The sequence below is a fragment of the Mustela putorius genome, unplaced genomic scaffold, assembly GCF_011764305.1.
Source record: "Mustela putorius furo isolate JIRA1106 unplaced genomic scaffold, ASM1176430v1.1 tig00001021_pilon_pilon_pilon, whole genome shotgun sequence".
NCBI classification, from domain to species: domain Eukaryota; kingdom Metazoa; phylum Chordata; class Mammalia; order Carnivora; family Mustelidae; genus Mustela; species Mustela putorius.
Genome location: NW_025421534.1, coordinates 976633 through 998882, shown reverse-complemented (window position 1 = coordinate 998882; position 22250 = coordinate 976633). Strand labels below are relative to the sequence as shown.

The 22250-nt window shown below is 36.9% G+C and overlaps 1 protein-coding gene across 5 annotated transcripts in view; it reads right to left on the bottom strand.

The window, feature by feature from the left end:
* BRWD3 (bromodomain and WD repeat domain containing 3) overlaps positions 1-22250 on the bottom strand; it is a 220789-nt gene that overhangs the window by 119376 nt on the left and 79163 nt on the right. The window lies entirely within an intron of this gene.

Below are 22250 nucleotides of genomic sequence, written 5' to 3'. Positions count from 1 at the left end.
GGATTAAGGAACTGAGTACCATGTATGTAAAAACCCCATCAAACACATAATTATCAGAGGTCAAATTTGAAAGGCCAGGATGTGCAAGAATGAATAATAAAATGTGACATTAAACAAAGGTTCCATCTCCCCTACAACCACAAGCAGCAGGATTGGTAGAAAGGAAAATGGGTATTAAAACAGCCCATTAAATACTTTGCAAATACTTTGGCAAAGTTACCTCAGCCAACTGGACAAAAAGTACTGTCTGAGGTTTTAATATATTTAAATGACCAAACAATAGGGCCTATTGCCTCATATGCCAGACAAGGGATCCCTGCTCAGAGACCCAATACTGTAAAGACATAGAAGTTTCTGGAAACAACCAAAGCCCAAAATCTCACAGTGGATCAAAACACTATGTTGTGGAAATCACATCCCTCATTCTTGAAAAAGGAATTACCTACTAAAATTTACAATGCAATACCACACTGAGACAGGTGAGTTTCTTCACACCCTTAGGTGAAGAACCACTCAATCTCCACTAAGATCTTCCTGTCCTGCTGCACGCTGGAACTGTTAAAACGCACTATATCTGAAAAGAAGCATGTACCACGGAAAGAATAGAGAAAATGGGGGTCCTGGTAATGGCATATCCTGTCCCCAGTTCATGTCTTCACACCTGACAGTGCTGCTTCCCGTGGACAACATGTATGGTATGTACAACCAGGTCAAGTTTCTAAAGGTGCTAACCTCCCTTTCCTCAAGTCAGGGGAAATGTTTGGTTTTTCCACTGGTAAGACCATTTTGCCATGGTCTCTGTCCCCTCCATTGGCTTAGATTTAGAAGACATTAATAGCAAACGTGAAGCCCTTAATAGATTCACTCAGCAAGCACTGAATGATAGCAATAAAGCCTGTCCTTAATGAATACTGAAATGTCTCTGGTAAGCTGTACTTACTTATTACTTATAAAGCTGTACTCCAAAATAAAATGGCCTTAGACATTCTTACTGACTCATAAGGAGGTACCTGTGCCATTAACCAAACACAATGTGTGTTCATCCCAATGAATCTGCTAATGTGTCATCTTTATTAAATCACATGACATACAAGTGAATGCCCTAAGTAATCCAATCCTCAGCTTAGGAGACTTAATAAATCAATAGCTCAGATCAAGGGTTCTTATAAAAGAACTGTCATCGATTTTGTAATCACTGTCTTATTTAATCTGTGTTTCCTTACATGCACCTGTATTGTTGCTATAGCATTAGACTCCAATGCAGCAAAACAGTCACCAAAGGAGCCACTCCAAGACAATAAAACCTCTTGCTGTGGGGCGCCTGCATGGCTCAATGGGTTAAAGCCTCTGCTTCAGCTCACGTCATGATCCCAGGGTCCTGGGATTAAGCCCCACATTGGGCTCTCTGCTTGGCAGGGAGCCTGCTTCCCTTCCTCTCTCTCTCTCTCTCTGTCTGGCTCATTTCACAAGGGAGCACATGAGTTTATAAAAGCTGGTCATGAGGGGTGGAATATTGGGGAAGCTCATTGAAAAGATGTGACGACCAGTTGACCTGCGAGCTGGACCCCAGGCTATCAAAGGCTTGCTACCTCCTCCCTTGGAATGTGGGTTCCTCTTGCCTTTACTGCTTCCAGAGGTTGCTCCAAGGACAAAGCCTTGAGATAATGATGTGGTGCTGAGAATACCTGCACAGTATACGTAACTGGACCCAGTTATGGTCTCTTGCTAAACTTTTAAGATTTGGTGGGTGGTCATGGGGATCCATTTGCTTTGCTGCCACCCAAGACATGCCTTACATGTAAGTTCCTTTTACTTATTAAAAATATCACTTACCAACCTGGAGTGTCCTACCTCCTTGTCCTCTGAGTATAGGGGCCAGTTTCAGATTACACTCAATAAGCTCCTGAGAGGATTACAAAGTGACAACTGCATACCTTTTCTTCTAGGAATTTTGATTACACGTAGGTCTTACTTTTGAGTTAATTTTGGTGTATTGTGTAAAATATTAATTCTTCCAGTTCATGAGCATGGAGTATCTTTCCATTTATTTGTCTTCTTCAATTTCTTTCATCAGAGTTTCATTCTTTTGCATATGGCTATCCAATTATTCCAACACTACTTACTGAAGAAACTACCATTTCTCCATTGTATATTCTTTGCTCCTTCACTGTAAACTTATTGACCATGTATGTGCAGGTTTATTTCTGGGTTGTTTATTTTCTTCCATTGATCTATTTGTCTGTTTTACAGCCAATACATTCCTGTTTTGATGACTAGAATTTTGTAGTACAGTTAAAAATCAGAAAGTGTGATGCCTCCAGTTTTGTTCTCCTTTCTTAAGTTTGTTTTGGCTACTTGTGATCTTCTGTGATTTCTACAAATTCTATATCTGTTCCAGTTCTAAGTATCTGTTCCAGTTCTAAAAATTGCCACTGGGATTTTGATTTTGATGGGGATTGCATGTAACCTCTACATAACTTTGGGCAGCCAGCCTGAACATGATATTAATTCTTCCAGTTCATGAGCATGGAGTATCTTTCCATTTATTTGTCTTCTTCAATTTCTTTCATCAGTTCTGGCTTTCAGTGTGTAGATCTACGTTTCCTTGGTTAAATTTATTCCTAGGTATGTCATTCTTTTCTAAAGAATTTGAAATTGAAATTTGAAATTGCTTCTAGCAATTGTAAATGGGACTGTTTTCTTAGTATATATATATTTTTCTTATAGTCTATTCTCAGTGTATAGAAACACAAAAGATTTCTGCATATAGATTTTCTATCCTGCAACTTTACTAAATACATTTATGAGTTCTAATAATTTTTTAGTGGAACCTTTAGGGTTTTCTATATATAGAACTATGTTACTTGCAAATAGTTTTACTTCTTCCTTTCCAACCTGGATGCCTATTATCTCTTTTAGATGGCTAATTACTGTTGCTAGGAATTCCAATACTATGTTGAATAAAGTGGCAAAATGGACATCCTTGTCTTGTTCCTGATCTTAGAGAAAAGAGTTCACCTTTTCGACATTGAGTATGATGTTAGCTGTGGATCTTTCATATATGACCTTTATTATATTCAGTTCCTTCTGTCACAATTGATATTTTATCATAAACAAATGTGGAATATTGTCAAATACTTTTGCTACAACTATTGAAATGATGATATGATTTTTATCCTTAATTTTGCAATGTGGTGTATCAGGTTGATTGATTTGCAGATGTTGAATCATTCTTGCTTGTAGGAATCCCCACCTAATTATAGTATATGATCCTTTGAATGCATTGTTGAATTCAGTTCACTAATTTTTTTTTGAAGATTTTTGCATCTCTATACATCAGGGATATTGGCTTGCAATTTCCTCATTTTCAGTGTCCTTGTCTGCTTTTTTTGTTATCAGAAATTGACCTTATAAAATGAGTTTGGAAGCATCCCCTTAATTTTTAGGAAGAGTCTGGGGACAGTAATTAAATCTTTCAATGGTTAGCACTAGTCAGTGAAGCCATCTGTTTATGGACTTTTTTATGTTAGATGGATTTTGATTACTGATTTGGTCTCCTTTCTAGGAATCAATCAATACAGATTTTTTATTTCTTTATCATTCATTCTTAGGAAACTGTATGTTTTGAGAACTTATCCATATCTGAGTCCAAGATGGCATAGGAGTAGGAGACAAAATTTCATCTGGTCCCAGGAATTCAGCTAAATAGGTATCAAATCATTCTGAATGCCTGTGAACTCAACCAGGGACCAAAGAATAAAATTGCTGCAACTATATGAATAGAAAACAACCACTTTCTGCAAGGTAAAAGATGTGGAGAAGTGAATCTGAGGTGTTAAATAGGAAGACAGACATGGGGGTAAGGAGCCTCTGTCATCCAGCTGCTCCCAAGTAATATAGCAGCAGAACACAAAATCAGAACTTTTAGAAGTCTGCTCCAGTGAGGGATGAGGTCAGGGTGGATCCCCAGATAGGACAGTGTGGTCTCAGGATACTCAAGGTCACAGGGAGACCAGGGGTGCCTGAGTGTGGCAGAGCTCCCAGGCATCAGAGTGAAAAACCCAGCTGCAAAGAATGGGCACATAAGTGGGCTCTCAGCTCAGGATAGCCATAAACTGTGAAATGCAGCATTCAGGTGACTGCTCTCTAAGAAGGTGCCCAGTAAGCAGCAGAACCTGTGAGATACCCTCCCTCCCCCAAGAGAAGCAGCATAGGAGCACCCAGGAGAAATCTGCAGGGTTCAGAGACTCTAAAAGGGGTGGCCTGCCTGAGACAGAAACACTCAATCACAGGCTGTGTGAACAGGACGTGTAGACAGAGACCAGGGAGATAGGAGTGATTCACTGTTTTTCCGAGGGCACATTGAGGAGTGCAGCCCCAAGTGATAGATTCTGAGGATAGAGATTGGGAGGCGGCCATTTTCATTCTTATCGTCTGAGATTGTGGGGAAAGCTTTAGGGGAAAAAAGCCTGGCCCCCTGGCAAGGGCTGTACAATTCTGCCTAGAGCAAATACACTTGAGAATTAATGCTACAGGCCCCTCTCCCAGAAGATCAGGAAGAACATCCAGCCAAGACCAAGTTTACCAATCAAGGAGAACTGCAAAACAAAATTCCAGTTCTAGGGGAATACAGCACATAGAACTCATGGCCTTTTTCACATGATTCCTTAGATTTTCAACCTTAGCATTTTTTAATTGTTTTTCTTTTGATTTTCAACAAAATTTCTTATTTTATCAATTCGTTTTTAAAATGTTTTTAAATGTTCATTTTTACAATTATATCCTATCCCTTCATTGTATTTAATCTTATTTGTGTGTATACATAAGTTTTTCTTGATTTATAATTTCAGGAAACAGTTTCTTCTAACAGAACAAAATACACCCAAAATCTAGTGCAGTCAGATGCTCTACCACTGAGCTATACCCCCACCCCCACCACAAATATAGTGTAAGGCTCTGTTCCAATCACCTGTTGGATCATTTTCTCTTTTAGGTTTGGTTTGGTTTTGCTTTGTTTTTGTTTTTTATTTCATCTTTTTCTGTTTTCTTTTTTTATTTTGTTAAAGTCTTTTATAATTTTCATGTTTACAGTCATATTCTAGCCCTTCAAGGTATTTTAGATTTGTATATTCTCTCTTCTCAATTTATTTAATTTTATTTTTGTATATACATGGTTTTCTTTCCTTAAAATTTTGAGACATAATTTCTTCTAACAAACTGACCAAAATAAACTCATGGGATAGTGTACTGCTTTGTGCTATTCACCTGTTTATCTCACTTCCATTATTTTTTCTGCAGTTATTTTATTTTCCTCTTTTGTTGTATTCTTATATATGATTTCCATATTTACAGTTACATTCTATCTTTTCATTGATTTAATTTTATTTTTGTACATATATATTTTTTTTCCTTATTGATAATGTTGGGATCTAGTTTTCTAAAAAACAGACCAAAATACACAAAAGAACCCAGTGTATTGCTCTATTCTGCTCACCTGTCTGATTATATTCTCTTTTTTCTTCCTTTTTCCCTTTTCTTTAACTCTTGGTTTCAGATTTCTTCTGATTTGTTTAGTATATAATTCTCTGGGGTTGTTGTTGCCATTTTAGTATTTTGTTCTCTCATTCAGCTATTCTCCTCTAGACAGAATGACAAAATGAAAAAAAACTCACGTCAAAAAAAGAGAATAAGAGGCAGTACTGACTGCCAGGGACCTGATTGGGATGGAAATAAGATGTAAGATCTAGAGTTCAGAAAAAATTATTATAAAGATAGTATCTGGGCTTGAAAAAAGCATAAGAGACACTAGAAAATCCCTATCTGGAAAAATAAAAGAACTAAAATATAACCAAGTCAAAAACAAAAAGGCTATTAGTGAGATGCAATAGCAAATGGAGGCTCTAACTGCTAGAATAAATGAGGCAGAAGAGAGAATTAGTGATATAGAAGACAAAATGATGGAGAATAAAGATGCTGAGAGAAAGAGATATACAACTACTGGATCAGGAGAGGAGAATTTGAGATATAAGTGATACAATAAGGTGAAAAAAATATTAGAAAAATTGGGATCCCAGAAGAGGAAATGGGGGCTGGGGAGAAGGTATACTGGAGGAAATAATAGTGGAGAACTTCTCTAATCTGGGGAAGGAAAAAGGCATCTAAAGTCCAGTAGACACAGAAAATCAATAATTTGATCTATTAAAATTAAATACCCAACTTTTGTATCAACATGGATGAAACTGGAAGAGATTATGCTGAGTGAAATAAGTCAAGCAGAGAGAGTCAATTATCATAGGGTTTCACTTATTTGTGGAGCACAATAAATAACACGGAGGACATGGGGAAATGGAGATGAGAAGGGAGTTGAGGGAAATTGGAGGGGGAGATGAACCATGAGAGACTATGGACTCTGAAAAAACAATCTGGAGGTTATGAAGGGGCGGGGGGTGGGAGGCTGGGGGAGCCAGGTGGTGGCTACTATAGAGGGCACATATTGAATGGAGTACTGGGTATGGTGCATAAATAATGAATTTTGTTACACTTAAAAGAAATTAAATTTAAAAAAATGGAATCTTTAAAAAAAAAAGAAAAGAAAAAGGGAAAACAGGTCAAAACACCGACATATAATAGTGAAACTTAAAAATCTCAGAGACAAAGGGAAAATCTTAAAAGCAGCCAGGGACAAGAGATCTCTATGTAACATACAACGGTAGAAACACTACACTACCAGTAGACCTATCCACAGAGACCTAGCAGACCAAAAGGGACTGACTGGCATGATAACTTCAGGTTGCTAAATGAGAAAAATATGCAGCCAAGAATATGTTTTCCAGCTAGGATGTCACTCAAAATAAAAGGACTGATAAAAAGGCTTCCAGGACAAAAAGAAACTAAAAATTTGTGATCACCAAACCAGCCCTACAGGAAATATTACAAGGGATCCTCTAAACAAAGAGAGAGCCCAAAACTAATACAGATATATATATATATATATATATATATATATATATATACACATATATATGTGTATATATATATTAATATATATTAATATATTAATATATATTATATATATAGCAGTCATCAACTATATATATATTAATATATATATACACATATATATATTATTAGTAAGAGTCACTATACAGATAATACAATTTTACTCAATTCACATCCTTCAATAGTTACTCTGAATGTAAATGGGCTAAAATGTCCCATTCAAAGACACAGGGATTCAGATTGGATACAAAATCAAGACTCATCAATATGCTATCTGTAAGAGATTAATTTTAAACCCAAAGACACCTCCAGATTTAAAGTGACAGGGGTGGATACAATTTATCAAGTGAATGGACATCAAAGAAAGCTGGGGTGGCCATCTTTATACCAGACAAATTAGATTTTAAAACAAAGACTGTAATAAGAGATAAGGAAGGAGACTATATCATAATTCAAGGGTTTACCTAACAAGAAGATCAAAAACTATACATATTTATGTCCCTAACATGGGAGCAGCCAATGACATAAGCCAATTAATAACAAAACCAAGAAACCACATCAATAATAATAAAATAATAGTAGGGGATTTTAACACCTCCCTCATTGCAATGGACAGTTTGTCCAAGCAGAAGGTAAACAAGGAGATAAGGGCTTTCTTTAACACACAGGACCAGATGGAATTCACGGATAGATTCAGAACATTCCATCCTAAAAGTAAGAATACACATTCTTCTCAAGTGCACACGGAACATTTTCCAGAATAGATCATATACTGGGTCACAAATCAGGTCTCAACTGGTACAAAAGGATTGTGACCATTCCTACATATTTTCAGGACACAGTGCTTTGAAACTGGAACTCAATCAAAAGAGGAAATTTGGAAAGAACTCAAACAGACGGAGGCAAAAGAGCATCTTACTAAAGAATGAATGGGTCAACTAGGAAGTTAAAGAAGAATTTTTTTAAAAATCATGAAAACAAATGAAAATGAAAATACAACTGTTCAAAACATAGGGGGTGTAGCAAAGATGGTCCTAAGAAGGGAGTATATTGCAACACAAGACTTTCTCAAGGAAAAAGAATGGTCTCAAAAGCACGACCTCCCTTTACACCTAAAGGAGCTGGAGAAAAAAACAGCAAATAAAGCTTAAATCCAGCAGGAGAAGACAACTAATAATATTAGAGTGGAAATCAACGAAACAGAAACTAAAAGATCAGTAGAACTGATCAACAAAATTAGGAGCTGGTTCTTTGAAAGAATTAATAAGATTGATAAACCCCTGGCCAAACCTAAAAATAAGAAAAGAGAAAGGACCCAAATTAATAAAATCATGAATCAAAGAGGAGAGATCACAACCAATACCAAAGAAACAAAAAGGCTATTAATGAGATGCAATAAAAATGGAGGCATGAAATCCTAAGTACATACAAGCAAGTATATGCCAACAAATTAGGCAATCTGAAAGAAACAGATGCATTCCTAGAGACATATAAATGAACAAAACTGAAACAGGAAGAAATAGAAAAACTGAACAGACCCATGACTAGCAAGGAAACTGAAGCAGTCATCAAAAATCTCCCAACAACCAAGAGCCAAGTGGCAGAGAGCTTCTCAGGAGAATTCTACCAAACATTAAAGAAGAAATGCCTATTCTTCTGAAGCTGTTTCAAGAAACAGAAAATGGAAGGAAAACTTGCAAACTCTTTCTATGAGGCCAGCATTATCTTGATCCCAAAACCAGACAAAGACCCCATCAAAAAGGAGAATCACAGAAGAATATCCCTGATGAACACTGATGCAAAAATTCTCACCAATATACTAGCTAATAGGATCCAAAAGTACAATAAAAGGATTTTCACCATGACCAGATGGGATTTATTCCTGGGCTGAAAGGGTGAGTCAACATTTACAAATCAAGCAATGTGATACACTGCATAAATAAAAGAAAGAAGAACCATATGATACTCTCAAAAGATGCAGAATAAGCATTTTACGAAGTACAGTATCCTTTCCTGATTACAACCCTTCACTATGTAGGGACAGAGTGAACATACCTCAATATCATAAAAGCTATCCATGAAAAGCACCCAGCAAATATCATTCTCAATGGGGAAAAACTGGAGCTTTCTTCCTGAGGTCAGGAACATGGCAGCAGTGTTCACTATCACTGCTGCTATTCATCATAGTACTAGAATTCCTAGCCTCAGCAATCAGACAAAAAGAAGAAAAAGGCATCAAAATTGGCAAAGAAAAAAATCAAACTCTCATTCTGCAGATGACATGATACTTTATGTGAAAACCCCAAAAAAACTCTACCACAAAATTGCTAGAAAAACCATCACTCAGCATCAGGGAAATACAAATCAAAACCACAATAAGATACCAACTCACACAGGTCAGAATGACTAAAATTAACAAGTCAGGAAATGACAGGTGTTGGCCAGGATGTGGAGAAAGGGGAACTCTCCTACACTGTTGGTGGGAATGCAAGCTGGTACAGCTATGCTGGAAAACAGTATGGAGGTTCCTCAAAATGTTGAAAATAGAGCTACTGTACAACCCAGCAACTGTACCACTGGGTATTTACCACAATGATAGAAACGGAGTGAAACGATGGGGCAGCTGCCTGCCAATGTTTATAGCTGCCATGTCCATAATAGCCAAACTATGGAAAGAGCCCAGATGCCCACTGACAGATGAATGGATAGAGAAGATGCGGTATATATATAAACATATACAGTGGAATGTTGCTCAGCCACAAAAAAAATGAAATCTTCCCATTTGCAAGGACATGGATGGAACAAGAAGGTATTATGCTAAGCAAAATAAGTCAATCAGAGAAAGATGATTATCATATGATCTCACTGATATGTGGAATTTAAGAAAAAAAAAAAGAGGATCATAGGGGAAGAGAGGAAAAAATAAGATAAAACCAGAGAGGGAGAGAAACCCTAAGAGACTCAATCACTAGAAACAGAGGGTTGCTGGAGGTGACAGGGTGGAGGGATAGGGTAACTGGGTGATGGACTCTAAGGAGGGCATGTGATTTAATGGGCACTCCGTATTATATAACACTGATAAATCACAGGCTTCTATTTCTAAAACCAATAACACAAATATGTGAATTAATCACATTAAAATAAAAATTTAAAAAAAGAATTTTTCTAGGTTATCCCATTGTAGGCATATAATGGCTTATATGCTTTTTTTTTTAAAGATTTTATTTATTTATTTGACAGAGAGAAAGATCACAAGTAGGCAGAGAGGCAGGCAGAGAGAGAGGGGGAAGCAGGCTCTCCGCTGTGCAGAGATCCCGATATGGGGCTTGATCCCAGGACCCTGAGATCATGACCTGAGCCGAAAGCAGAGGCTTAACCCACTGAACCACCCAGGCGCCCCGGCTTATATACTCTTTTATGACCCCTTGTGGTTTTATGGTATCAACTGGAACTCCACTTTTGTTTCTGATTATACATTTGCGTCCACTCATTTTTTTCTTGATGAATATAGCTAAATATCTGTCACCTTTATTATTTCAAAGAACTAGCTCTTATTTTCATTGATCTTTTCTACTGTCATTTAGTCTCTATTTCATTTATTTCTCCTTTGATCTTTATTTCCTTCCATTAGTAACTTTGGTCTTTTTCTTTTTCTTTAGATCTTTTATGTGTAGAATAAGATTATTTTTTATTTCTCTTTTGAAATATGTATATATATATATATTTATACACTACTCTCTCTCTATATATATATACTTTATATATATATACTACTCTCTCTCTCTATATATATATACTTACTCTACACATATATATATTTGAAATATATATATATATTTCAAAAGAGAAATCAAAAATAATTTAACTTTACACACACACACATATATATATATATATATATATATGCGCCTGTATTGCTGTTAAATTTAACTCTTAAAACTGCTTGTGTTGTATTATACCTGTTTTGGACTGTCATATTGCCATTTTTATTTGTCTCCAGGTACTTTGTTTTCTCTTTTGATCTCTGAATCAATCCAGTGAATATTCAGTAGCATCTTGTTTCATCTCCACATATCTGTGATTTCCTACCAGTTGTCCTTGTATGATTGATTTGTATTTTTATAGCACTGTGATCAGAAAAGATAGTTGATATGGCTTCAACCTTTTTGAATTACTGAGACTTCTTTTGTGGCCTCAATATGATCCATCCTAGACAATGTTTCAGGGGTATTCTGTACTTTTAGATGGAGCATTTTTTTAATGTATCTATTAAGTCCATCTGGTCTAATGTGTCCTTTAAGGCCAATCTTTACTTATTGTTTTTTTTGCCTGGAAAATCTATCCAGTGATGTCAGTTGGATATTAAAATCCCCTACTATTATTTTATTGCTTTCAAATTCTCCCTTAAACTCTGTTAATCTTTGCTTTGTATATTTTGGTGTTTAAATATTTACAAACACTATATCCTCATGTTGCACTGATGCTTTTATCATTTGGTAACACCCTTCTATACCTTTAATTACCATTTTTGTTTGAGAGTTTGTCCGGTATATGCAGTTTCACAAGGGTTCATTTTTTTCTCCTTGAAAGCTTTCATTTTTCAAAGTTTTAGTTTAAACCCAGTTAGTTAAAATTCAAGGTTATATTGGTTTCAGGTGTGCAATATACTGATCACCACATCCATACAACACCCTGTGCTCATCACAAGTACACTCCATAATCATCAACAACTTAATCCATTGCATAACCACCACCCCTCTGATAACCATCAGTTTGTTCACAATTGTTAAGTCTGTTTCTACATTTGCCTCTCTTTTTTGTTCCCTTTGCTGTTTTGTTTTGTTCCTTAAATTCCACACATGAGTGAAGTCGTACGGTATTTGTCATTTTCTGATTGACATTTTTCACTTAGGATAATATCAAGTTCCATCCACATCATTGCAAATGGCAATATTTTAATACTTCTTATGGCTAATATTCCAGTGTGTATTTATGTGTGTGTGTGTGTGTGTGTTCTTTATCCATTCATCAATCTATGAGCACATATTTTTCCATTCATCAGTCAATGGACACATCTAATTTATCCATTCATCACTTGATGGACACGTGGGCTGTTTTCATAGTTTGACTATTATAAAAACTAGAATGCATGTATACCTTTTTTAATTTTTTAAATTTTTTATCCCTTTTTAAAAAACATAGCCATTTTAACTTTTATTTCATTATGAGTATGTATCCCTTTGAATTAGTATTTCTGTATTCTTTGGGTAAATACCAAGTACTGCAATTGCCAGATCATAGGGTAGTTCAATTTTTAACTTTTTGAGGATCCTCTGTACAATTTTCCAGAGTTGCTACACCAGTTTCCATTCCCACCAGCAGGGTAAGAGGGCTCCCCTTTCTTCACTTCCTCACCAACACCTGTTGTTTCTTGTGTTGTTGATTTTAGTCATTCTGTCAAGTGTGAGGTAATATATCAATGTTATTTAATTTTGTATTTCCCTGATTATCAGTGATGCTGAGCATCTTTTCATATGTCTGTTGGCCTTTTGCATGTCTTCTTTGGAAAAAAGCCTATTCATGTCTTCTGTCCATTTTTTAACTATATTGTCTTCAGAGGGTTGGGGGTTTGTCTTTTTTGTTTGTTTGTTTTTTTGTTTGTTTTTTGTTTGTTTTTATGGGGCATCTGGGTGGCTCAGTTGGTTAAGCATCTGTTTTCGGCTCAGGTCATGATCCCTGGGTCCTGGGATCAAGCCAGCATCAGGCTCTGTGCTCAGAGGGGAGCCTCCTTCTCCCTCTCCCTCTGCCCTTCCAACCCCACTCATGGTCTCTCTTGTTCTGTTTTTGTTTTCTTGAGAGCGAGAGTGAGTGGGGGCAGGTGCAGAGGGAGAGGGAGAGAGTATCTCAAGCAGACTCTATACTGAGCAGAGTCTGATGCAGGGTTTGATCCAATACCCTAAGACCATGACCTAAGCCGAAACCAAGTGTTGTACAAAACCAAACCACCCAGGTGCCCCTAGGGTTTGAGTTTTATAACTTCTTAATATAGTTTGGATACCAAACCATTAATAGATATATCATTTGAATATATCTTCTCCCATTCCATTGGCTGACTTTTATTTTTGTTCATTGTTTCCTTCCATATCCACTAGCTTTTCATATTGATGAAGTCCCAAAAGATTATTTTTGCTTTGGTTTCATTTGCCTCAGGAGACATATCTACTAAGTTGCTACAACCAGTGTCAAAGAGGTTAATGCCTAGGTAATACTCTAGGATTTTTATGGCTTCAGGCCTTGCATTTAGATCTTTAATCCAGTTTTTTTTTTTTTTGGTGTAAGAATGAAGCCTATTTGCATTCTTTTGTATGTTGCTTTCCAGTTTTTCCAACCCAATTTGTTGGAGTTACTGTTTTTTTTCCATTGGATAGTCTTCCGTTTTGTCAAAAATTAATTCACCATATAGCTGTGGGCTCCTGGGTTATCTATTCTGTTCCATTGATCTATGTGTCTATTTTTGTGCAGGTACCATACTGTCTTGATGATTATGGCTTGTTGTAGTTCTGTGAAAAAGGCTGTTGGTATTTTGATAGGTACTGTATGAAATGTGTACATTGCTTTGGGTAATATAGACATTTTAACAGTGTTTGTTTCAATCCATGAGCATGTGATGACCTTCCATTTCTTTGTGTCAGCTTCAATATTTTTCATCCAGTGTTTTATAGTTTACAGAGTAAAGGTCTTTCATCTACTTAGTTAGGATTATTCCTAGGTACATTATTTCTGATGCAATTGAAAATGGAACTGATTTCTTAATTTCTTCTTTCTGCTGCTTCATTATTGGTGTATAGAAATGGAACAGATTTCTGTACATTGATTTTGGATCTTGCAACTTAACTGAATTTCTTTATCAGTTCTAACAGTGTTTTGGTAGTCTACTGGGATTTCTATATAGAATATCATGTTATCTGTAAATAGTGAAAGCTTGACTTTCCTTACTCATTTGGATGCCTTTTATATCTTTTTGTTATCTGATTTGTGATTAAGACTTCCAGTATTATGTTAAATAACAGTGGTGAGAGTGGAAATTCCCACCTTGTTGCTGAGTGTAATTCCCCATTAAATATGCTGTTAGCTGTGGGTTTTTCATATTAGGCCTTTATGATATTGAAGTATGTTTCCTCTAAACCTACTCAGTTGAGGGTTTTTATCAAGAATGGATGCTGTCAAATGCTTTTTCTGCATCTATTGAAAGGTTCATATATTTCTTATCCTTTCCCTTATGAGGTGTATCACATTGATTGATTTATAAATATTGTACGACCCTTATCACTGAGTAATAAATCCCATTTGATCATGGTGAATGATTTTATCAATATACTGTTGGATGTGTATTACTGGTATTTTATTAAGAATGTTTGCATCCATGTTCATCAGGGATATTGGCTTATACTTCTCCTTTTTATTAGTCTTTATCTGGTTTTGGTTCAGGTTAATGCTGGTTCACAGAATGAATGTGGAAGTTTTCTGTCCTTTTCTACTTTTTGGAATGGTTTGAGAAGAATAGGTTTTAATTCTTCTTTACATATATGTTAGAAATTGCCTCTGAACCATCTGACTCTGGACTTCTGTTTATTGGGAGTTTTGGGGATGCAGGAAAACTGTCCTCAAAAGGTAAGTTTACAGTAATACAGGCCTCAAGAAGCAAGAAAAATATCATATAAGCATTCTAAACTTACACCTAAAGGAGTTAGAAAAAGAACAACAATGAAGCCTAAAGCCAACAAAAGGGAACAAATAATACAGATTAGAGCACAAAATAATGATATAAAACCTAAAAACAACTACAACAACAACAAAAACCAATAGAACAAATCAAGAAACCAGTAGCTGCTTCTTTGAAGAAAAAAAAATTGATAAATCATTATTCAGACTTAACAAAAAGCAAAGAGAAAGAACCCAAATAAATAAAATCACAAATGAGAAAGGGGACATAACAACCAACACCACAGAAATACAAACAATTATAGGAGAATACTGGGAAAAACTATATGACAACAAATTCAACAATCTTAAAGAAATTAATTCCTAGAAACATAAAAACTACCAAAAACTGAAATAGAAATAAATAGAAAACCTGAAGATACCAATAACCAGCAAAGGAACTGAATTAGAAATCAAAAGTTCCCAACATGCAAAAGACTAGTTTTCTTTTCATTTCCATTTGCATTGAACATCTTTTTCTATAATTTCACTTTCAGTTTCTTTGTGTTCTTAGACCTGAAATGAGTATGCAGGCAGCATAATAATGAGTTTTGGTGTTTTTTTTTTAATCAATTTATCTACTCTATGTCTTTGACTAGAGTATTTAGTCCATTTAACCTTACAGTATTTATAGATAGGAATGTACTTATTGACAATTGTTGAGTATTTTCTGGCAGATTTTTTACTTCCTCTCTTTTCATTTCTTCCTTTCTTTCTTTCTTTCTTTTTTATTCAGCACTCTTACTTGTGGTTGGGTAATTTTCTTTAGTGTATGTGTTTTTCATTTTCTGTGTTCTACTATAGATTTCTGCTTTGTATTAAGTGAGTTTCACATTTAATATCCTATACATATCACTCTATTTTAAGGTGATAGTATCTGATGCATGAATACATTCTAGAACTACACATCTTTATCGCCCCTCACGTGTTATTTTTTTTATGTTTATTTTTTTAACTTATTTTTTATTGATGTTGATTTTAACTCTGGTCATTTTGGATGCCTACCAGGAAAGATGGTAGAGAAGGAGGACCCAAGCTCACCCTATACCACGAGATATAATCCACATCTTAGTCAATAAACTGGAGAGTAATCTGAATACTGTCAGAACAAACTCAACAACTAAATACAGAGGAAAAGCTGCATCTGAGAGGTTAGGAAGCTCAGAAAGGCAGAGAGAGGCTTCTGCAGAAGGGAGGGAGCTGTGTGTATGGAGAGGGTAGAGAAACGGGCCTTAACACCAAGAAACTTGCAGTGAGAAGAATAATCCCCATAATGTTTGACTTTGAAAACCAGAGGGGCTGAATTTTTTAAGATTGTATAATCAGTGGGACTTGGAGCCTGCAGCTTTAAAACTCAGCTGACTCAGCACTAAAGCAGCCAGGAGGGTGAGCAATTGCTGGGCCACTGCCCTTAAAGAGACAGCAACCTGCACAGAGAAGCAACATAGAATTAGTAGTTTACACAATGCTGGGGAGCAAACAGGAGACAGATCTATTCGTACTGATTTCAAAGCAAGTTGGGGGACTTTAAAAATGAAGGACCCAACAGATAAGATTTTTACCCCCACCTCTCAGCATAAACAAATTGTCATCGGCAGGAGGTAGAACTGCACAGACACTGGCTATCTAACTTACGGGCAGTAGTTACCTCCGTGAGTTCTCCTGAGCACTCAACCACTCCAAGCCTGCATCCCTGTGACTGTGGGCTCAGGGCAAATTTGCTAAAACCACACACTCTTCACCCACTCACCAGTGCATAGGTGCCCCTATCCACTAAGCCCAGCCATCTCATAAGATATAGCTACCTTGCCACACTGAGCCATAATGACCATACAATAACCAGCTGCTGAGTGGTGCTGCTGCTGCAGGCCACTCCTTACCATATGCTCCAAGCCACTATCGTGTACCAAGCCCAACCACATCCAGGCATCATGACGTACAGCTCCCAGCCTCTGACCCCAGGCCAACCTGGCAAGCAGTTCCCAGCCAATGCAGTATTTCTGTGGATGCAGCATAGGACTAGTGGCCCAGTACAACTGTTGCTAACACTGCTACCCTACTCCCAAGTTTCTGGGTAGGCATGACCCTTATAGCTACCCTGCTTAGATCCCACTAACAATACAGAGAGCAAATACAGCCCACAACAGGCAGAGAGAAAATACAGCCCACAACATCCCACAAAGGAAAAGTGACTCAGACACAACAGCAGAGCACAAGCAACACACAAACACACACAGAGGATATGCTCCTGAAATGCAAGATTCAGGCAAACATGGCATAGTGCACTTGAGAGAACTCCAGGATCTCTTCCTTATAAAAGCACTACTTTGAAGAGCAGAAGACATAGCTGACTTTATTAACACAGAGAAATAGACACAGAGAGGGAAGGGAAAGGGGAAAAATTTCTCCCAAATGAAAGAAGAGAAAAAAGCCATGGCTAAAGATCTAAGTGAAACAGATATAAATAATGTGCCTAATAGAGAATTTAAAGTATTGTTCATAAGAATACTCATGAACTTAAGAAAGGAGTAGAAGACATGAGAGACCTTAACACCCAGATAAAAAATAACATAGCAGAGATAAAGGGGCCAATAAACAAAATGAGACACATACATGCTTGATGGAATGAAGAGAACATTAGAAGAAGCAGAGGAACAAATTAGTGATCTAGAAGACAAAATAATGAAAGGTATTCAAGGTGAACAAAAAAAGAGAGAAAAAGAATTATGCCTAATGAGAATAGACTTTGGGAACTCACAGACTCATCAAATTTAATAACATTTGTATTATGGGAGTCCCAGAATAACAGCAGAAAAGGGGGCAGAAAATTTATGTGAAGAAATAACAGCTGGAAACTTCCCTAATCTAGGAAAAGAAACAGATACATCGATCAGGAAACAAAGAAAATTCCATCAAAATCAACAAAAACAGGCCAACACCAACACATACTGTAATTAAATGTGCAAAATATAGTGACAGAGACAAAATCTTAAAAGCAAAAAAACAAAAGAGACAGTAACTTAAAAGGGAAAGCCAACTATCAGGACACTTTTAAATGGAAAATTTGCAAGCCAGAACAGAGTGACATAATATATCAAAGTGCTGAAAGGGAAAAATCTTAAGCACAGAATACTTTATGAAAGGCTACAATTCAGAATAGAAGGAGACAGAAAGAGTTTACGGACAAACAAACAAACAAACAAACATCAACTTAAAAGAATTCATGACAACTAAACCAGCCCTGCTACAAATAGTTAAGGGGACTCTGAGTAGAAAGGAGAAACAAAAAGTGACAGTATAAACAAAGATTGACAGGAAACAAAAGCAGTAAAAATGAATATTTCGGTAAAAAGTCAGTCAATGATTTCACAAAATAAAAGGATATAAATTATAACAACATACACATTAAGCATGGGGATTAGAGCAGTAAGGAATGGGTTCAAACTTAAAAAACCATCAACTTAATATAGACTCCAATAAAAAGAACAGGTTACATACAAAACTAATGGTAACCATATAAAAAGAATCATCAATAAATATGCAAAAAATTGAGAGAAAGAAATCCAAATGTTACAGTAATGAAAATCAGGAAAACATGAAAAACAAGAATCAGAGAAAATATTCAGAAACAACTACACAATAAATAATAGACAATAAACACATATCTATCAATAATTACTTTGAATATAAATGACCTAAAAGCTCTAATCAAATAATAGGGTGATGTAATGGGTACAAAACAAGACCCATCTATATGCTATCTAGAGAAGACTGATTTTAGACCTAAAGAAACCTGCAGATTGAAAGTGAGGGAATGGAGAAACATCATGCAAGTGTTAGCCAAAAGAAAGTTGGACTAGCAATGTTTACATCAGAATGTTTACATCAGAAAAAAAAAGACGTTAAAAAACAGTAGGAGGGAAAGATGGCAGAGGAGTAGGGACCCTATTTCAACCAGTCCCCTGAATTGAGCTATATATCTACCAGACCACTCTAAATACCCATGAAATCAGTCTGAGATAGAAGATATATCTGGATCTCTACAAACAGAATATCTCTGGTGGCTGGTATCAAGGTATGACGTGGGAAGTTGTGATACTGGACAGATACTGGAAGATAAATGGAAGGGGAAGGGAAGGATCCAGGAACCTCTGCAGCCAGAGTACAAAAGCCTCCCGTGCCGGGAACTGGGCAAAGACTCACAGACTGGTAGTGGGGTAGGGAGACAATGGGGCAACCCCCCAGACTGAAACCTGGCGCTGCAGGAGCACACATGCAAACTGGGGGTGGCTGGCAATTTTAGAAGCACAAAGAGCAGTAACATGCCTGGACCTGGAAGTGAGGGCTGGGAGTGCTACTGTGGGGCTCACAATCCAGGACACTGTGGGTTTTAGCAGCACAAACAAAATGGAGACAGTGTGGGGCTCACAACCCAGGACACTGTGGGTTTTAGCAGCACAAACAAAATGGAGACAGTGTGGCATGGAGAGCGCACTGAGAGGCAGACTGTGATCTCTCTGTTCTGAGATAGAGCTTTGGATCAGTCAATTCTGCTCTGACTCACGAGGGGGGGAAATGCAGAAAGCCACCAGAGAACAAAAGCCCCCCAAAACTGGTTTTCACTGAGCCCATCCCCCCATAGGGGACAGGGCAACTCTGCCCAAACAGGGTTGCCTGAGTAACAGCATGACAGGCCCCTCGATCAGAAGACAGCCTGGAAGAACAAAAGGTCAATAACCCTAACGTTCCTAAAAAACAGATACATCTCATTTGGGTGGTAGTCAGTAATTTGGATTCTATACATTCCCTAAACCACACTGCAGCAGAATGACTAAGAGAAGGAATCCCTAACACAGGAAAAATTCAGACTGTGACCTCTGCCACAAAACAAATAGATACACACATAAGCAAGATGTCGAAAACAGACTTCAGGGTAAGTTATGCAGACAATAGCTACAATGGAGAAAACCATTAATGGCAACATAGATTCTCTAAGGGTAGAACTGAGAGCTGATCTAGAGGATCTTGAAACAGCTATCTATGAGATCCAATCTAATCTACATACTCTAACAGCTAGGGTAAACAAGGCTGATGAAATAATTACTGATCTAGAAGACAAACTGATAGAAAAGAAGGAACAGGAGGAATCCTGGAAAAATAGCTTAAAATCCATGAATACAAAATTAAAAAAATAAACAATGCCAACACACATTCCAAGGTCAGAATTATTGGGATCCTTGAGGGTGGGTGGACACAGAGAGAGGCCTAGAAGATACATTTGAGCAAATTGTAGCTGAGAACTTCCCTAATCTGGGGAAGGAAATGAGTATTTGTGTCCTAGAGGCAGAAAGGACCCCTCCCAAGATCAAGGGAAATACCAACGCCCAAGTATATAGTAGTAAAACTCACAAATCTTAGAACCAAGGAAACCATCTTAAGGGCAGTTAGGGGCAAGAGATATCTTATGTACAGAGGAAAGAACATCAGAATAATGTCAGACCTGTCCACAGAGCCCCAGCAAGCCAGAAAGGAAAGGCAAGACATACTGAGGGTAATAAATGAGAAGAACATGCAGCCATGAATATTTTATCCACCAAGTCTGTCATGTGCAATGGATGGAGAGATAAAAAGCATCCAAGACTGGCAAAAACTGAAAGACTATGTGACCACTAAACCAGCCCTGCAAGAAAAATAAACTGGGATTCTATAAAAGAAGAAGGACCCCAAGAGTGATATGCAAAAGAAAAGTACAAAGAAAATCTATAGAGGGGAGCCTGGGTGGCTCAGTGGGTTAGGCCGCTGCCTTCGGCTCGGGTCATGATCTCAGGGTCCTGGGATCAAGTCCCGCATCGGGCTCTCTGCTCAGCAGGGAGCCTGCTTCCCTCTCTATCTCTGCCTGCCTCTCCATCTACTTGTGATTTCTCTCTGTCAAATAAATAAATAAAATCTTTAAAAAAAAATCTATAGAAACAAAGACTTCACAGACAACATGATGACAATAAACTCTTATCTTTCAATAATTACTCTCAAGGTGAATGGCCTTTTAGGCCATTTTATGCTCCTCTTAAACAGCACAGGGTTGCAGATTGGATAAAGAGACAGTACCCATACATATGCTGTCTATAAGTGACATATTTTGAACCTACAGATACATCCATACTGAAGGGAAACAGATGGAGAACCATCTTTCATGCCAATGGACCACATAAGAAAACTGAGGCAGCAATTCTCCTATCTGACAAATTAGATTTTAAGGTAAAGACTACAGTTAGAGATACAGAAGGATACTATATCACTCTTAAAGGGTCTATCTAATAAGAATATCTAACAATTGTAAATACCTATGTCCCCAACATGGGAGCAGCCAAACACATAAGTCAACCCTTAACCCAAAGACACATACTGATAATAAAACATTAATAGTAGGAGACCTCAACACTCCACTCTCTGTAATAGATCATCTATGCAAAAAATCAACAAAGAAACAAGAGCTTTGAATGACACACTGGACCTCATAGATATAACATTCCACCCTAAAACAACAGAATACTCATTCTTCTCAAGTGCATAAGGAACTTTCTCCAGAATAGACCACATACTGGGTCACAAATCAGGTCTCAACCCATACCAAAACACTGAGATTCTTTCCTGCATATTCTCAGACCACGATACTTTGAAACTGGAACTCAATCCCCAGAAAAGTTTGGAAGAAATTCAAACACTTAGCTAAAGACCATCCTGCTCAAGAATGTTTGGGTCAAACAGGAAATCAAAGAACTTAAACAATTCATGGAAAACAATGAGAATGAAAACACTTTGGTCCAAAACCTATGGGATACGGCAAAGGTAGTCCTAAGGGGGAAGTACGTAGTCATCCAAAACTCACTAAAAAAAAAGTAGAGAAATTCTGAATACACAAACTATCTTTTATACCTTAAAGTACTAGAGAATCAACAACAAATTAAGCCTAACCCATGCATGATAAGGGAAATAATTAAGATTAGAACAGAGATTGATGAATCAGAGATAAAAAAAATATAGTAGAACATATCAACGAAACTAGAAGCTGATTCTTTGAAAGAATTAATATGATCAATAAACCACTGGCAGACATGTCCAAAAGAAAAGAGAAAGGACCCAAATTAATAAAATTATGAACAAAAGGGGAGAGAACACAACTAACACAAAGGAATAGAAATAATCATCAGAAATTATCATCAACAGCTATATGTCAGTAAGTTAACCAATCTAGAAGAAATGGATGCATTCCTGGAAACCTATAAAGTACCAAGACTGAAACAGGAAGAAATTGACAACCTGAATAGACCAATATCTAGTAATGAGATTGAAGCAGCAATCAAAAACCTCCCAAAACACAAGAGTCCAGGACGTGAAAGATACCCTGGGGAATTATACCAAACATTCAAAGAAGAACTAATACCTATTGCCCTGAAGCTGTTTTAAAAAAACAGAAATAAGGAAAACTTCCA